Source organism: Pogona vitticeps, chromosome 2, assembly GCF_051106095.1.
Source record: "Pogona vitticeps strain Pit_001003342236 chromosome 2, PviZW2.1, whole genome shotgun sequence".
Lineage (NCBI taxonomy): Eukaryota > Metazoa > Chordata > Lepidosauria > Squamata > Agamidae > Pogona > Pogona vitticeps.
This window is the reverse complement of record NC_135784.1, coordinates 249,746,156-249,761,022: the sequence shown is the minus strand read 5'-3', so window position 1 is coordinate 249,761,022 and position 14,867 is coordinate 249,746,156. Positions and strand designations below refer to the sequence as shown.

General features: G+C 42.9%; 1 protein-coding gene across 3 annotated transcripts in view; it reads left to right on the top strand.

The window, feature by feature from the left end:
- The first annotated feature begins 712 nt into the window (after positions 1–712).
- MEGF10 (multiple EGF like domains 10) overlaps positions 713–14,867 on the top strand; it is a 136,247-nt gene continuing 122,092 nt past the window's right edge. Inside the window, exon 1 of one of the 3 annotated variants that reach the window (XM_072992396.2) lies at positions 713–1,355. The gene's annotated coding sequence lies outside the window, so the exon portion shown is untranslated. The remainder of the gene's footprint in view (positions 1,356–14,867) is intronic. The other 2 variants (XM_078386217.1, XM_072992395.2) reach the window with 2 other exon arrangements.

Genomic DNA, 14,867 nt, shown 5'->3' with positions numbered 1-14,867 from the left:
GGTAACAGTGATTTATTAATGTGTTACAATTGTGAAAAACAGAGAAGGGAGAATTTTTGAAATGTTTGTGCTCCATGTAGCCAAATAACTTTCTGGCTTTGGATAATACACATCTTAACTTGAGTGGATGGGATGTCACTTGTTGCTCTGTCTTGGGTTGGCCCTTGCAGCCCTATGCATAAGTAATGTTTCAGTTCTGTACTTAATAATAATCATAGTTACCTGTCCTCAATTTAAGGATGCTTTCTAGGCATAGAACACCGCAGACAAGAAAATGTGGTAAGTCTAAAGCTGCAGGAGGGTGCCTTAAGTTTCCCTACACCTATATGCATTAATTAGTCTATGTTTGCTGAACAGGATTTGATAGCTGCCTTCCAGAACAGGGAAGATCTATGAGTTTTAGGGTACACCGGATGCTGAGGCGGGGTTCCTCTTTTCGAAAGCAAAGCCGCTGGTTACAGTACCCAGTTTCTTTTGTGCGCAAAAGACGACCAGAAGGGTCTCGCCGCTGCCAGGTTTGCCGCCCTCCTGTGTCCGGGTTTGCGCGCTCGCTTGACGGCTTAACTGGCCGTGTGCTTGGATGGGGCGGGGAAAGGACCCATTTTCCCCGTTTTGCTCCGTAACGTTGGGGAGCGGACACCTGTTTCTTCCCCAGGCTGGGCGGTGAAGCTGGAAAAGGCGGTGGCGGCGATACCTTCCCCCCCCCCCGCCCCATCCCGCTCTTCCCCGCGTCGGTCGCCCCTTTCCACCGCCCCCGTTTCCCCGTGACTGCCTGCGAGGGAACTCGCCGCGACGGGCGCCTGAAGTTTGCTGCGGGGCAGCCGCCGCCGCCGCCAAAGGCTGCCCGCCGCGACTTCCGATTGGCCGGCGCGAGAGAGGCGCAGGCAGCCCGCGCAGGAGAAGGTGCAGGAGCTGCCTCGGGGTTGGTTGGCGGGAGGCGCTGCTTGGTGCTCGCGCTCCTGCCCCGCTCCACATTCCGCCCACCCACTCACCTACCCACCCACGGTCCTATCCCACCCGGAGGAGCGAGAGGCAGAAGCGCCCGGGGGGAAAAGGAGCGGCGGCCCTTTTTTCTTCTCCGGGTCTCTTTCTCCCGCGCCGACCTTGGTGAACTTGAGGCAGCTTGGGCTCGGGGACCCGAGGTGGCGGCTTGGTCGCTGTTCTCCGGGAGGCACCCTTGCGCCGCCCACGCAGGAAAAGGCTGCAGGCAGGAGGCGGGAGGAGAAGAAGAAGCAACAGCAGCAGCGCTCTGTCGGCTCCCGAAGGAGAAGCCTCGCTCGGGTCTGGCGAACTCGGCGGGAAGCTCCGCTCGCCGCCTCAGCAGCAGCAGTAGCGGCGGCGGCTCGGCTGCTCAGGTACCACCGAGGCGTCGAAGGCGGGAAGAGGCAGGTGCCACTTGATTGCGCGGAGTCCCCCGAGTTTTCGGGAGGGGGGGGAGGTGCGGGACCCGCGAGTGTCCCGTTTGTGGCTTTCCCTGAGGGGACAGGGGCCCACCGCCTCGGCCTTTCGTGTCCCCCGGAGCAAACTTTAAAGAGAACTGAGGATGTTTAAAAACCTCAGGAAGCACAGCGACCGCACTTGACGAGCCAAGAACCTCTTCAGAGCGATGCTTAAGTCTTGCATGTCAGAAAGAACGCGTGTCTGTGTCGGGCATGGCTGCGTTCAGAGGACTTCTGAACATGCGTGGGTGTTGGGGGGGTCGGGACTGCCTTGCTGTACCCGTGTCAGCTGACAATGCACAGGTGTGGGAAAGGCGCCCCAGTGGTCGTCTGAATAAGACCTAGTTTCCCTGTCCACGTGTGATGGCGGGAAGCTGCTGTCAGTTGGTGATATGGATCCACGCGTGTCATCGGCCTGTATGTTTCTAGATGTGACATGGGAAAGGTTCCTGGTGCAAATGGTCATCTGCTTGGTAGGCATCCTGGAGGGAAAACCTAAATATTTTTTACATGTTTTGGCATTTACAAGAAGGAGCCCTGGTGCCTCTGAATCAGCAAAGAAAGATTGGTTTTACTGACTTTTATGATAAAAAATGCACCTCCCCCCCAAAAAAAAACAACAACGCCTCTTCTGTTAGCTTCCAAAGTGTTAAATTTCCTATTGCTGTAAAATGAAGAGGACACTGGGTTTTTTGTTTGTCCTCTACCCGCAGAGAGGTAGGCAGAGCTCCTTTTAAACAAAGCTTTGTTTTGGAAGTGAAAACTCGTCCCCTTCTGTTTGCCCTCCCTTTCTAAGTCCATGCAAGAATTTCTTCCATTCAGCTGCCTTTTGTTTTTCCAGAGGGGTGAACTCAGTTGTTTATGTTCATAGTTCTGTGCTGGGTCTTGAACACCTAACTTCACATCTGAGGCTTGAGAAGTTAACATTTTTTGGGAGGGACAACAGCTCCCACAGTACAGCTGGTGACCAGGTCAGCTCAGGCACTCTGGGGGTTGTTGTTTTTGAAAAGTAACATTTCCAAGATCTGCTTAACATTATAGGCAGAACTGGCTCTTTCATAGTCCAAAACTGGAGCAAGAAAAAGAGAACAGTTGGCTGTATTTGAAATCCAGCATTGATAACATGGATGTGGAACAGCTTTGAGCCCCAGGCATTCTTTTTTGGAAAGTTGAGAGGGCTCTGAAATATGAAAAAGTGCTGTGAAAGACCAAAAGTATCTAGAAGCATCCATTCAGGCAGGGATTTTCTTATTTATCAGGGCTAAGGCATGTAGCATCTATTTTATGGTAAAATTATGCTAATAGAAGAACACTCTAAACATGTGCAAACAATTGTTTCATTCTTTAAATAACAAAAAACTGATCCGCATTTGACAAGATAATGAAGCTTGTTTTCCAGCATTGGTAACATGGATATTGAACTGCTTGGAGGACCAGACACTCTAGTTAGTTTTTTAAAAAAGAAATTAAGCTCTGTTTTGTAGACTGTTTCTTTTTGCATCAGTGCAGGACCTTTCATGTTCACTATCCCTCACAAACTGGACCAAAACCAATAAACCATGTAATTAGAAATTGATTAGTTAACTATGGCAGCTTACACAATTTCCCCATTGCTTTTCCCCACCACTACTAAAGAAAAGTCACCAGTTTTCCCAGCCCTCTCTATGCCCTTCATTTCTTTAGATAATTAGCAATAACAGCAAAAGTCAACTCATATCGTTTCTTTCATTTTATAACAATGGTCATTATGGTCAAGGCCCACAACAGCTATCTGTGGCTTCTCCAACTGCTCTATCCATTCCATGCACAAGAACATTATGGGAAGGTGTGCTCAAAGGAGTCTAGTGAGGACTGAACATGTTTGGTGGGCAGAGAATGCTGCTGTTTGTTCTTGGGGGAGCAGAAGAAGGGGGTGGCAAAATATCTGATGCATCTTACTGCAAGTAGGACTTGTTACAGCCCTAAATATTGTGCTGCCAAATCAGCAGGCTATGTCACTAGTATCTTTTCATGGGTATTAGTAATCTCTGTGTAGCAGCATAGGCCTTATCATGTATGGAGTTCAGTTAGCAAATAAGAAGTTTGAGGAATCATATAGAAAATCAGGAGTTAATGGAATACTTCTTATATTTTCGTGTCCTTTTTTGACTGGTATGTGATCACATGGTTGTATCTTGCTTTTTTAGAGATTGCAGAAGTACATCATTCAGATGAGCAGCTGCCCTTTTATAGTAAGCAAACCTGCCTTTTCTTTTTAAGATGAAATAGGTTATATCATGAAGATTGTAAAATACTAGAAAAGCATGTTGCATAGTTTCGAGCTGTTCTCTTGGAGGACAGCAGTAGGGAATAAACCTTTCTTTTTTTCCTTAACCCACTTATTCATGACACAAAACAAGTTTGGGGCCCAGCTGTAGAGAAAAACATTCTCTCTCAGCACAAAAGTGCAACAACAGATCAACATCAGTAAGATTCTTCTTTTGCCCCTTTAGCTCTCTGAGGGATGAAGCAGGGTGATCCTGATGGCTGACTGCACACAGTGCTCCTAAAAGACTGGATAAGTGCTTCTTTTGTTTAGTGGCCGATCTGGGTCTGGGGAAAGGATCAGGGAGAAGTGTCAGGCTCTGTTTCAGCCTTCTTCTGTCTAAAATTAGTTGGAGCATTGGCAGGTCTCCAGAGGAAAGGAGTTCCACAGTTGTGGAGCACTGCCAAAGCCCACCTACATTGTGCACTGCTGTTTTAATTGGTAATTAATTGGTCATCTCTGGTCTGCAGGAGAAAAATATTCCCTTCGACATAAAAGACTGCAGAGGGATTTGCAGCTCCACGTACATCCTTAAACCTTCTAAGGCTAGTTCAAGAACAAACTGAGGCTCTGTATTGATTCTTGCATGTTTTTCAACTGCTCTGAGAATGCTTGAGTTTCTGGAAACCTTGAAATTTTAAGTTTTCTCTGGGCACCTGTCTGGCAAGATGTGCTCAACTATGGAGTGCTGGTTATGGAAGCTGTTCTCATTTAAAGAAACAGAATAACACTATCGTGTGTGGAACATTAAAAACAACAAAAACAACAAAAACATTGTGACATTGGGGACATCATGTGACATAACACTAGTTGTCTTACAAAGGACAATGTGTGGGATGTATTCTGAAAGTGAATTTGAAAATGTGGAATTTACTTATTGTTTTATTTATTCCTTATGGTTGTATGTTGTCCCATAATGTAACATTCTTGGGATTGCTTACAATTGATTTAAAAACAGTGTCAATACAAAATGATACATACTTGTTTATTTCAAGGATTAGTCATTTACAAGTTTATAAAAGGTATGTAATATAGCCAAATGCATCCCAGAGCACCACCCCATTCATAAAGGTCGGGATGACAGGGAGGTGTAATGACAGCCATAGCAATCCTTGGGTCTGCTACTGTGCCAGTTACGTTTATGTGCACCAAGTCCAGATTCAATTATCAGAAACTCTCTAGGCTCTTTGTGAAGGTCTTCTTGGTAGCTGACTTGTAGTTCTTCCGGTCTCCACCAAGCCAGTGACTGGGAAGTTTAAGGATATGACAGCAAAATAAATAGTCTTTCTCTCCTCGTGTTGCTGCAGTCCCTTGGCGAGCAGCTGATGTTCTTTGGCAGCTGATTTAAAGGCTGTTGCCAGGTGACAGTTGAAAGAGGGGAAGCCTAATGATAATGGCTTCTTAGCAGAGCTGATGGTAGCCCAGCCTTCCTTTACCCTGCCTACTGCTACACCCTGATTTAATGTCTACTGCCAAGTAGGCATGCAGTAAAAAGTGGAAAACAATTAAACACAAACCAAATCTGACAGCTACCTCAGAGTTAGAATGCAGATTTCAAAATGGAGAGGGCTGGTCTACGCAAGGGCTTCCTGGATAGCACAGTGGGTTGGAGTAGGGACATGAGTTTGATTCTCCACCATGCCTTCTGAGAAAAGGGCCGACCCGTGTAGCCTTGAGCAAATGGCACAGTCCCCGGGTGCCACCAGAAGAAGGGACGTCTAGTACTTCATACCTAGGAAACCCTGGCAAGGGTTGCCATACATTGGAATTTACTTAATGGCACACATGCGTATTAATTGGTCTACATAAATTATTTAAAAGGCCTGGCATCTTTACTGGCCATCAGAAAGACAACCATGGTGCCATTACCAAAAAGAGCTTCTCCCCCGTGAACACTTGTATTTCTTCATTAGCGTATAGGGGGAAGATTTATGTGACATGTCATTTTTCCCTGCAAATTATGTTTGAGTTTATGGGTGGGTTTGAACATGTTTATGAGCATCTGGGTTCAAATGTACGTTGCAACGAAAATTTGAAATGTCATAGAAATCCTCTCCCTAGGATTCATTACTCTAAAAAAATGGTGAGTACTCATTACATGGTATTCACTCTTGTAAGAATTATAGTTTATTACTTTCTATTTTTAAATTATTATTATTTTATTGAATATTGAATATTATTATTATTATTATTATTATTATTATTATTATTATTATTATTATTATTATTATTATTATTATTATTATTATTATTATTATTAATAATAATAATAATAATAATAATAATAATAATAATAATAATAATAATAATAATAATAATAATAATAATAATAATAATAATAATAATAATAATAATAATAATAATAATAATAATAATAATAATAGGCCAAAATCCTACTGACTACTTAGGTTTGCACAAGGGCAATTGAAAAAAAAAACCTGAATGACAAATTACTGGTCATGAGTAGGTATTGGCTGTGTTCCTGAGTACATGCACAATTGTGTATTTGTTGTACACTATAGATAGGCATGAAGTGGCAGTCCATCCTGGTTCATTTACTGCCACAACAGCTATTTGGCACCCTGCTCCCTCCAGTGGGTGCCCACTCAAAGGCAGCATATGGGCTTTCCTACCCTGCCTCCTACAGGCACTGAGTGGGCACCTGCCAGTGCGGGCAGGACACTGAACTGCCAGATACCCATTGCAGCAGTAAATGAACTAAGCTGAACTGCCAAACCTTGGTTTGTTCCCATCTCTAATGCACACAGGCAGCAACTTATCAATAAATGCCAATTTGCTGCGAAGACTTGAACAATTTCCTCTAACCAAATATAAATTGGCAATAGGATGTTGACTGTTATGGTTTGGCCACGAAGGATGAGTACAGACAAGTAGCAAGGAAATGCAGGGATGGCATTAGGAGGGCAAAAACTAAGAAAGAAATGAGGTTAGCCAGGGACACTAAAAGCAGTTTAAAAAGCATTCTTCAGGTATGTGAGTTGTTGTTGTTGTTGTTTAGTCGTTTAGTAGTGTCTGACTCTTCGTGACCCCATGGACCAGAGCACGCCGCACCCTCATGTCTTCCACTGCTTACGAGAGTTTGGTCTGATTCATGTTAGTAGCTTTGATGACACTGTCCAACCATCTCATCCTCTGTCGTCCCCTTCTCCTCTTGCCTTCACACTTTGCTAACATCAAGGTCTTTTCCAGGGAGTCTTCTCTTCTCATGAGATGGCCAAAGTATTGGAGCCTCAGCTTCAGGATCTGTCCTTCCAGTGAGCCCGCATGGTTGATTTCCGTTAGAATGGATAGGTTTCTTCTCCTTGCAGTCCAGGGGACTCTCAAGAGCCTTCTCCAGCACCACAATTCAAAAGCATCAATTCGTTGGCGGTCCAGATCTCACTTCCATACATCATTACAGTAAAAATCATAGCTTTGATTATGTGGACTTTTGTTGGCAAGGTGATGTCTCTGCTTTTAAAGATGCTGTCGAGGTTTGTCATCGCTTTCCTCCCAAGAAGCAGGTGTCTTTTAATTTCGTGGCTGCTGCCACCATCTGCAGTGATCATGGAGCCCAAGAAAGTAAAATCTGTCACTGCCTCCATATCTTCCCATTCTTTTTGCCAGGAGATGATGGGACCAGTGGCCATTATCTTAGTTTTTTTGATGTTGAGCTTCAGCCCATTTTTGGCGCTCTCCTCTTTCACCCTCATTAAGAGGTTCTTTAAGTCCTCTTCACTTTCTGCCATCAGAGTAGTATCATCTGCATATCCGAGGTAGTTGATATTCTTCCGGCAATCTTAATTCCGTCTTGGGATTCTGCCAGTCCAGCCTTTCGCATGATGTATTCTGCATATGTTAAATAAGCTGAGGGACAATATACAGCCTTGTCGTACTCCTTTCCAATTTTGAACCAATCAGTTGTTCCATATCCAGTTCTGTTGCTTCCTGTTCCTCGTAGAGGTTTCTCAGGAAATATATAAGGTGGTCAGGCACTCCCATTTCTTTAAGAACTTGCCATAGTTTGTTGTGGTCCACACAGTCAAAGGCTTTTGCATAGTCAATAAAGGAAAAATTGATGTTTTTCTGGAATTCTCTGGCTTTCTCCAAAATCCAGAGCATGTTAGTAATTTGGTCTCTGGTTCCTCTGCCCCTTCAGAATCCAGCTTGTACTTCTGGGAGTTTTCGGTCCACATACTTCTGAAGCCTGCCTTGGAGGATTTTGAGCATAACCTTGCTAGCGTGTGAAATGAGTGCAATTGTGCGGTAGTTGGAGCATTCTTTGGCACTGCCTTTCTTTGGGATTGGGATGTAGACTGATCTTTTCCAATCCTCTGGCCACTGTTGGGTTTTCCAAACTTACTGGCATATTGAGTGTAGCACCTTAATAGCGTCATCTTTTAAGATTTTAAATAGTTCAACTGGAATGCCATCACCTCTACTGGTCTTGTTGTTAGCCATGCTTTCTCAGGCCCATTTGACTTCACTCTCTAAGATGTCTGGCTCAAGGTCAGCAACCACACTATCTGGGTTGTCCGGGACATCCAGTTCTTTCTGGTATACAGTGGTGCCTCGCTTGACAATGTTAATCCGTTCCAGCGAAATCGCTGTAGAACGAAATCATCATCAAGCGAAAGTAAAAAGCCCATTGAAACGCACTGAAAACCACTCAACGCATTCCAATGGGCGAAATACCTCAGCGTCCAGCGAAGATCCTCCATAGGGCGGCCGTTTTCTGGTGCCTGTAATGCAAGGAATTCGTCCTAAGCACAGCGGGCAGCCATTTTGAAACCTGACAATCAGCTGTTTTCTGATCGTCGTAAAGCGAAAAATTAGTTCCTGAAGCAGGGAACCGATCATCGTGAAATGAAAAAATCCCATTCAATCATTGTTTTGCAATCGCAATAGCGATCCCAAAAAACACATCGTCAAGTGGATTCGTCGTTAAACAGGGTAATCGTTAAGCGGGGCACCACTGTAATTCCTCTGTGCATTCTTGCCACTGCTTCTTGATGTTTTCTGCTTCTGTTAGGTCCCTCCCATTTTTGTCCTTTACCATGTCCATCTTTGCACAAAATGTTCCTTTCATATCTCCAATTTTCCTGAACAGATTTCTGGTTTTACCCTTTCTATTATTTTCCTCTATTTCTTTGCACTGTTCATTTAAGAAGGCCCTCTTGTCTCTCCTTGCTATTCTTTGGAAGTATGTGTTCAGTTTTCTGTAACTTTCCCTATCATCATTGCATTTTGTTTCTATTCTATTCTCTGCTCGTTGGACAGCCACTTTCCTTTCTTGCATTTCCTTTTCTTTGTGATGGTTTTTGTTGCTGCCTCCTGTACAATGTTACGAGCTTCCATCCATAGTTCTTCAGGCATTCTGTCCACCAAACTGAGTTCCTTAAATCTGTTCTTCATTTCCTCTGTGTATTCATAAGGGATTTGGTTTCGATTATACCTGACTAGCCTAATGGTTTTTCCTACTTTCTTCAGTTTAACCTTGAATTTTGCTATAAGAAGCTGATCATAAGAGCCACAATCAGCTCCAGGTCTTGTTTTTGCTGACTGTATAGAGCTTCTCCATCTTTGGCCGCAGTGAATATAATCAATCTCATTTCGGTATTGCCCATCTGTTGATGTCCATGTGTAGAGTTACCTCTTGTGTTGTTGGAAAAGAATGTTTGTGATGACCAGCTTGTTCTCTTGACAAAACTCTATTAGCCTTTGCCCTACTTCGTTTTGAACTCCAAGGCCAAACTTACCTGTTGTTCCTTTTATCTCTTGACTCCCTACTTTAGCATTCCAGTCCCCTATAATGAGAAGAACATCTTTCTTTGGTGTCAGTTCTAGAAGGTGTTGTAAGTCTTCATAGAATTGGTCAATTTCAGCCTCTTCAGCATCAGTGGTTGGTGCATAAACTTGGATTACTGTGATGTTGAAAGGTCTGCCTTGGATTTGTATTGAAATCATTCCATCATTTTTGAGATTATACCCCAGTACAGCTTTTCCCACTCTTTTGTTGACTGTGAGGGCTATTCCATTTCTTCTATGGGATTCTTGCCCACAATAGTAGATATGATAATCGCCTGAACTGAATTCACCCATTCCCGTCCACTTTAGTTCACTGACACCCAGAATATCAATGTTTATTCTTGCCATCTCCTGTTTGACTACATCCAGTTTACCAAGGTTTATAGATGCTAAGGATGGGGTCCGCAGCTTGGGGATCCATCTTGACCCGGCGCTCACTATGGAATCCCAGGTGGCGTCGGTGGTCCGAACCGCCTTCTACCATCTTAGGCAGGTAGCCCAGCTGCGGCCCTATCTCGATGTCGGGGCGCTCACCACTTTGGTGCATGCGCTCGTAATCTCAAGATTAGACTGCTGTAATGCGCTCTATGTGGGGCTGCCTTTGAGGCTGCTGCGGAAACTTCAGGTGGTGCAGAACGCGGCGGCCAGACTCCTTAGTGGGGTGAAAAAATTCCAACATATTTCACCCACTCTGGCCGCATTGCATTGGCTGCCCATCCGATTCCGCATTGACTTCAAAGTGTTGATGCTTACGTACAAAGCCCTAAACGGTTTAGGGCCTCGATACTTGGTGGAGCGCCTTCTACCACCAAGATCTACCCGTGTCACTCGCGCGAGCCAGGAGGTGAGGCTGAGGAGCCTAACGCCGAGGGAGGCCCGGAAGGAAAAGACAAGAAATTGGGCCTTCTCAGCGGTGGCTCCTTGCCTATGGAACAACCTTCCCCCTGATATTCGCGCGGCCCCCTCGCTGGGTATTTTCAAAAAGCAATTAAAAACATTGATGTTTCGGCAGGCCTTCCCCCCTAGTTAATTCCTGATCCCTTCCTCTTTTCTTTCCTAATGTTTAACCCAATTGTCGAAAGTTTTTTATGTAATTTTGTTGTTTTTACTGTTGCATTTCTCGCTGTAAACCGCCTAGAGTGGTCTATCGACTAGATAGGTGGGATATAAATAAATAAATAAATAAATAAATAAATAAATAAATAAATAAATAAATAAATAAATAAATAAATAAATAAATAAATAAATAAGATGTTACATTCCGGGTTCCTATGCAGTATTTTTCTTTGCAGCATCTGACTTTCCTTTCACTTCCAGGCATGTCCACGGCTGAGCATCCTTTCGGTTTTGGCCCAACCACTTCATTAGCTCTGGAGCTACTTGTCCTTGTCCTCCGCTCTTCCTCAGTAGCATGTTGGACGCCTTCCGACCTGAGGGGCTCATCTTCCAGAGTCATGCCTTTTAGCCTTTTGTTTCTGTTCATGGGGTTTTCTTGGCAAAGATACTAGAGTGGCTTGCCAGTTCCTGCTCTAGGTGGATCGCATTTAGTCAGAACTGTCCACTATAACCTGTCCGTCTTGGCTGTCCCTGCACGCCATAGCCCATAGCTTCTCTGAATTACTCAAGCCCCTTCGCCAGGACAAGGCAGAAACCCGTGAAGTGGGGTATGTGAGTAGCAAAAGACAAACAAAAGACATAGTGGCATAGCTCAGCAAAGGAGATGGAAAAATGATAACAGATGACAAAGAAAAAGCAGAGGTGCTCAACTTCTAATTTAGTTCTGTCTTTTCCCACAATAAACTTTGAAACAAATTGGAAGTGTGGGGGGCAGGATTGCAGCTGGAGATTGATAAACAAATAGTCAAGGAATACATTACCACCTTAAATGAGTTCAAATCTCCAAGGCCGGATGAAGAGTACTGGGCAGGGCATCCGAGAGTACTGAAGGAACCAGCTGAAGAACTCTCAGAATCGCTATCCATTATTTTCTTGAAATCATGGGAAATGTGGGAGGTGCCAGAGGATTGGAGGAGGGCTAATATTGTCCCTATCTTCAAAAAGGGCAAAAAAAGGGAGGAACCTGGGAACTACAGGCCAGTCAGCCTAACATCAATCCCAGGCAAAATTCTGGAAAAGATCGTAAAGCGGTCATTGTGCAAGCACCTAGAAAAAATGCAGTAATAACCAGAAGCCAACACAGATTTGTCAAAAACAAATCCTGCCAAACTAATTTGATCTCATTTTTTGATCAGGTCACCTTCCTGATAGACAGAGGGAATGCCATAAACATAGTATATCTTGACTTCAGCAAAGCTTTTGACAAAGTGCCCCATGATCTCCTGATTAGCAAGGTAACTAGGTGTGGGCTGGATAAAGTGCCTGGTGGGTATACAGTTGGCTACAGTATTGTATTCAAGGGTGATGATGAATGGGTCCTTCTCTAACTGGGAGGAGGTCACAAGTGGGGTACCCCAAGGCTCAGTGCTGGGCCTGGTGCTCTTCAATATTTTTATTAATGACTTCGATGAGGGAGTGCAGTGAATGCTTGTCAAATTTGCAGATGATACAAAACTGGGCAGATAGCTAATACCCTAAAAGACAAAAACAAAATTCAAAATGATCTTGATAGGATGGACACTGGGATGAAAGCAACAGAATGGAATTCAACAGGGATAACCTCAGAAAAATAAACCAGTTGCACAGATGGGAGATGCCTGGCTCAACAAAACAACGAGCAAGAAGGATCTTGGAATTGTCATAGATCATAAGCTAAATATGAGCCAACAGTGTGATGTGGCTACAAAAAAGGCAAATGCTATTTTAGGCTGCATTAATAGAAGTATAGTTTCCAAATCCTGCGAGGTAATAGTCCTCCTCTGTTCAATAGTGGTTAGACCTCACCTTAAGTATTGTGTTCATTTCTGGACACTACACTTCAAGAAGGAGGCTAACAAATTGGAACAAGTTCAGAGGAGGGTAACAAGGATGATCAGGGGGCTGGAAACCAAGCCTTATGAGGGAAGGCAGAAAAAATTAGGAATGTTTAGCCTTGAGAAAAGAAGGCTAAGGGGTGATATGATAGCGTTTTTCAAATATTTGAAAGGCTGTCATACAGAGGAGGAGCAAGATCTGTTCTCAATCATCCCAGAGTGCAGGACACACAACAATGGGCTCAAGTTAAAGGAAACTAGAATTTGATTGAATATCAGGAAAAACTTCCTAACTGTTAGAGCAATACAACAGTGGAACCTGTTACCTCGGGAGTTGGTGAGTGCTCCAACATCGGAGGCATTCAAGAAAAACTTGGATAATCACCTGGCAGATATGATTTGATTGTATTCCTGTGTTGAGCAGGGGGTTGGACTTGATGGCCTTGTAGGCCCCTTTCAACTTCACCTTTCTATGATTCTATGAAAACATTGAAATTTGGGCCCAAAGGGGAAAATATACTCAAATGATGCCCAGTGGATCAATAATTTTGAAATAATGAATACATTCCCTGATATTCAGTCTCTATATTACATTGTAAAAATAACATTATTAACGTCTCCTTGTTACCCCCAAACCAAGCAGTGGTTCCTCATTTCTCTTTCTAAACTTGCTTTTTTTAAAAAAAAGGCCTCAAGAAGAAATTATTGATTACTGTTGTGCCCTGTAACCTGCAAGTCTTTTTGTTGTTACTTCTACTATTTCAATGTTGACTTTTAAGTTTATGTCTCCTCCGCCCCCTTTATTTTTGATTTTCTCTGAAATTTGGATTGGACCATGATGTATATACATGTTTCAAAATAAATCAATATATTAGGATCTGCACATAATGCATCAGTTGTGTTCAGATATGTCTAGATTACTGCGATGTGTCATAATGAATCACCTCAACATACAGAATTACAGGGATCTTTCCTGCAAGTTTTGCAGCTTGGCTGAAATGGAAGTTCTGTCTATTTTTTTAAATCAAAATTGCAAAGGACTCTTAGTTATCTGTATCAAGATCAATTAGATTAGCCACATGGCTAGTGTAATGTTTGGGGTCAAATGATGTGTTTCAGCAACTTGGGAAGATTAATAACAATTCTGAAGACCGAATAGGACAGTGTTGTCTCGTTGGATAACTTCCTGTCTCATACTTAAAAGAAATGTGCCCATTGAGTAAGCTCTGTATTTAATGCAAGACTGAAACTGAAAGCTGGCACCAGACTTCATTTTTCCTTGTAAACAATCCTGAATGCCCAGTAACACAATTCAAGAAGGGGGCATACATAATTAGCTATGTGTGCTCTTCATGATGTGCATGGAGTATGGAATACAAGTGTCTGGACGTAGCAAAACAACAGACCCAGGAACCAGCATTTCTCCTTTTCTGCTGCTGAATAGCTTGTTTACATTTTTCAAGACATCACTTAGGAAAGCCGTTTGATCGTGCTGTAGAACTTTTAAGTATCAGAGAAGCAAAATACAATGGACCATGTTTTCCCATGGTGCAAATTATGTAGTCTTAAACTATGGAATGCAATATCTGAGTTCAAGATTTAATTGTACGCTAAATAGTATTACTATAGTAATAAAATATCACAGGCAGTGTTTTAAAGCTGAAAAAAAAAACCCTTGGTCCACAGTATTTTCTTAGTGGATATACTTGTTTGTAGAGCTGGAAAGATATGCAGATTGTTAGTAAATTTTATCCCCAGCATATTGAGTTCTGTCTGTATTTGTCCCAAAGAAGCAGCTGTTATTCACTGTGCTGTGTGATATGACTAATTCATCTTAAGATTTCTCTCACAAAACAAGTGTCTAAATTACATGACAGGAACTAATTTTGGTGTTGATTTGTTTCCACATAGTCTGTGAGAGAGAAAACGTGGGACTTTTTCTGTGTATAATGAAAGAAGCAGGAGCACGCAAAGTAAAATAACAAACATAGGTTATTCCTATGTTTCCTATATTAATAGATACCAAATTTAATGTTTTGGTGTCTATTAATATTGTCACAAGAATTAAAATATGACTTTGATATAGATACATAAAGTCAGACTCCCTCCAACATTTATATTTAAAAGACAAGTTGGTATGTCATAGGGGCTATTGCACTCGCTATTTGTATAATAAATAAATAAAAATAAAATAAAGTGGCTTGTAGAGTTGCCATATCATCAGCATTTGACTCTTTGAAACTGGAATGATATTAAGATCATGGGACAGGCCTTTGTGATGTCACAGAATTAGATCCTTGTAATATGGAAAAGCAGGCATTTTGAGTGGCATCCAGTGTTGAGTGGCATTCAGAACAGCTTTGGGATCAACTGAATGTGGAACTG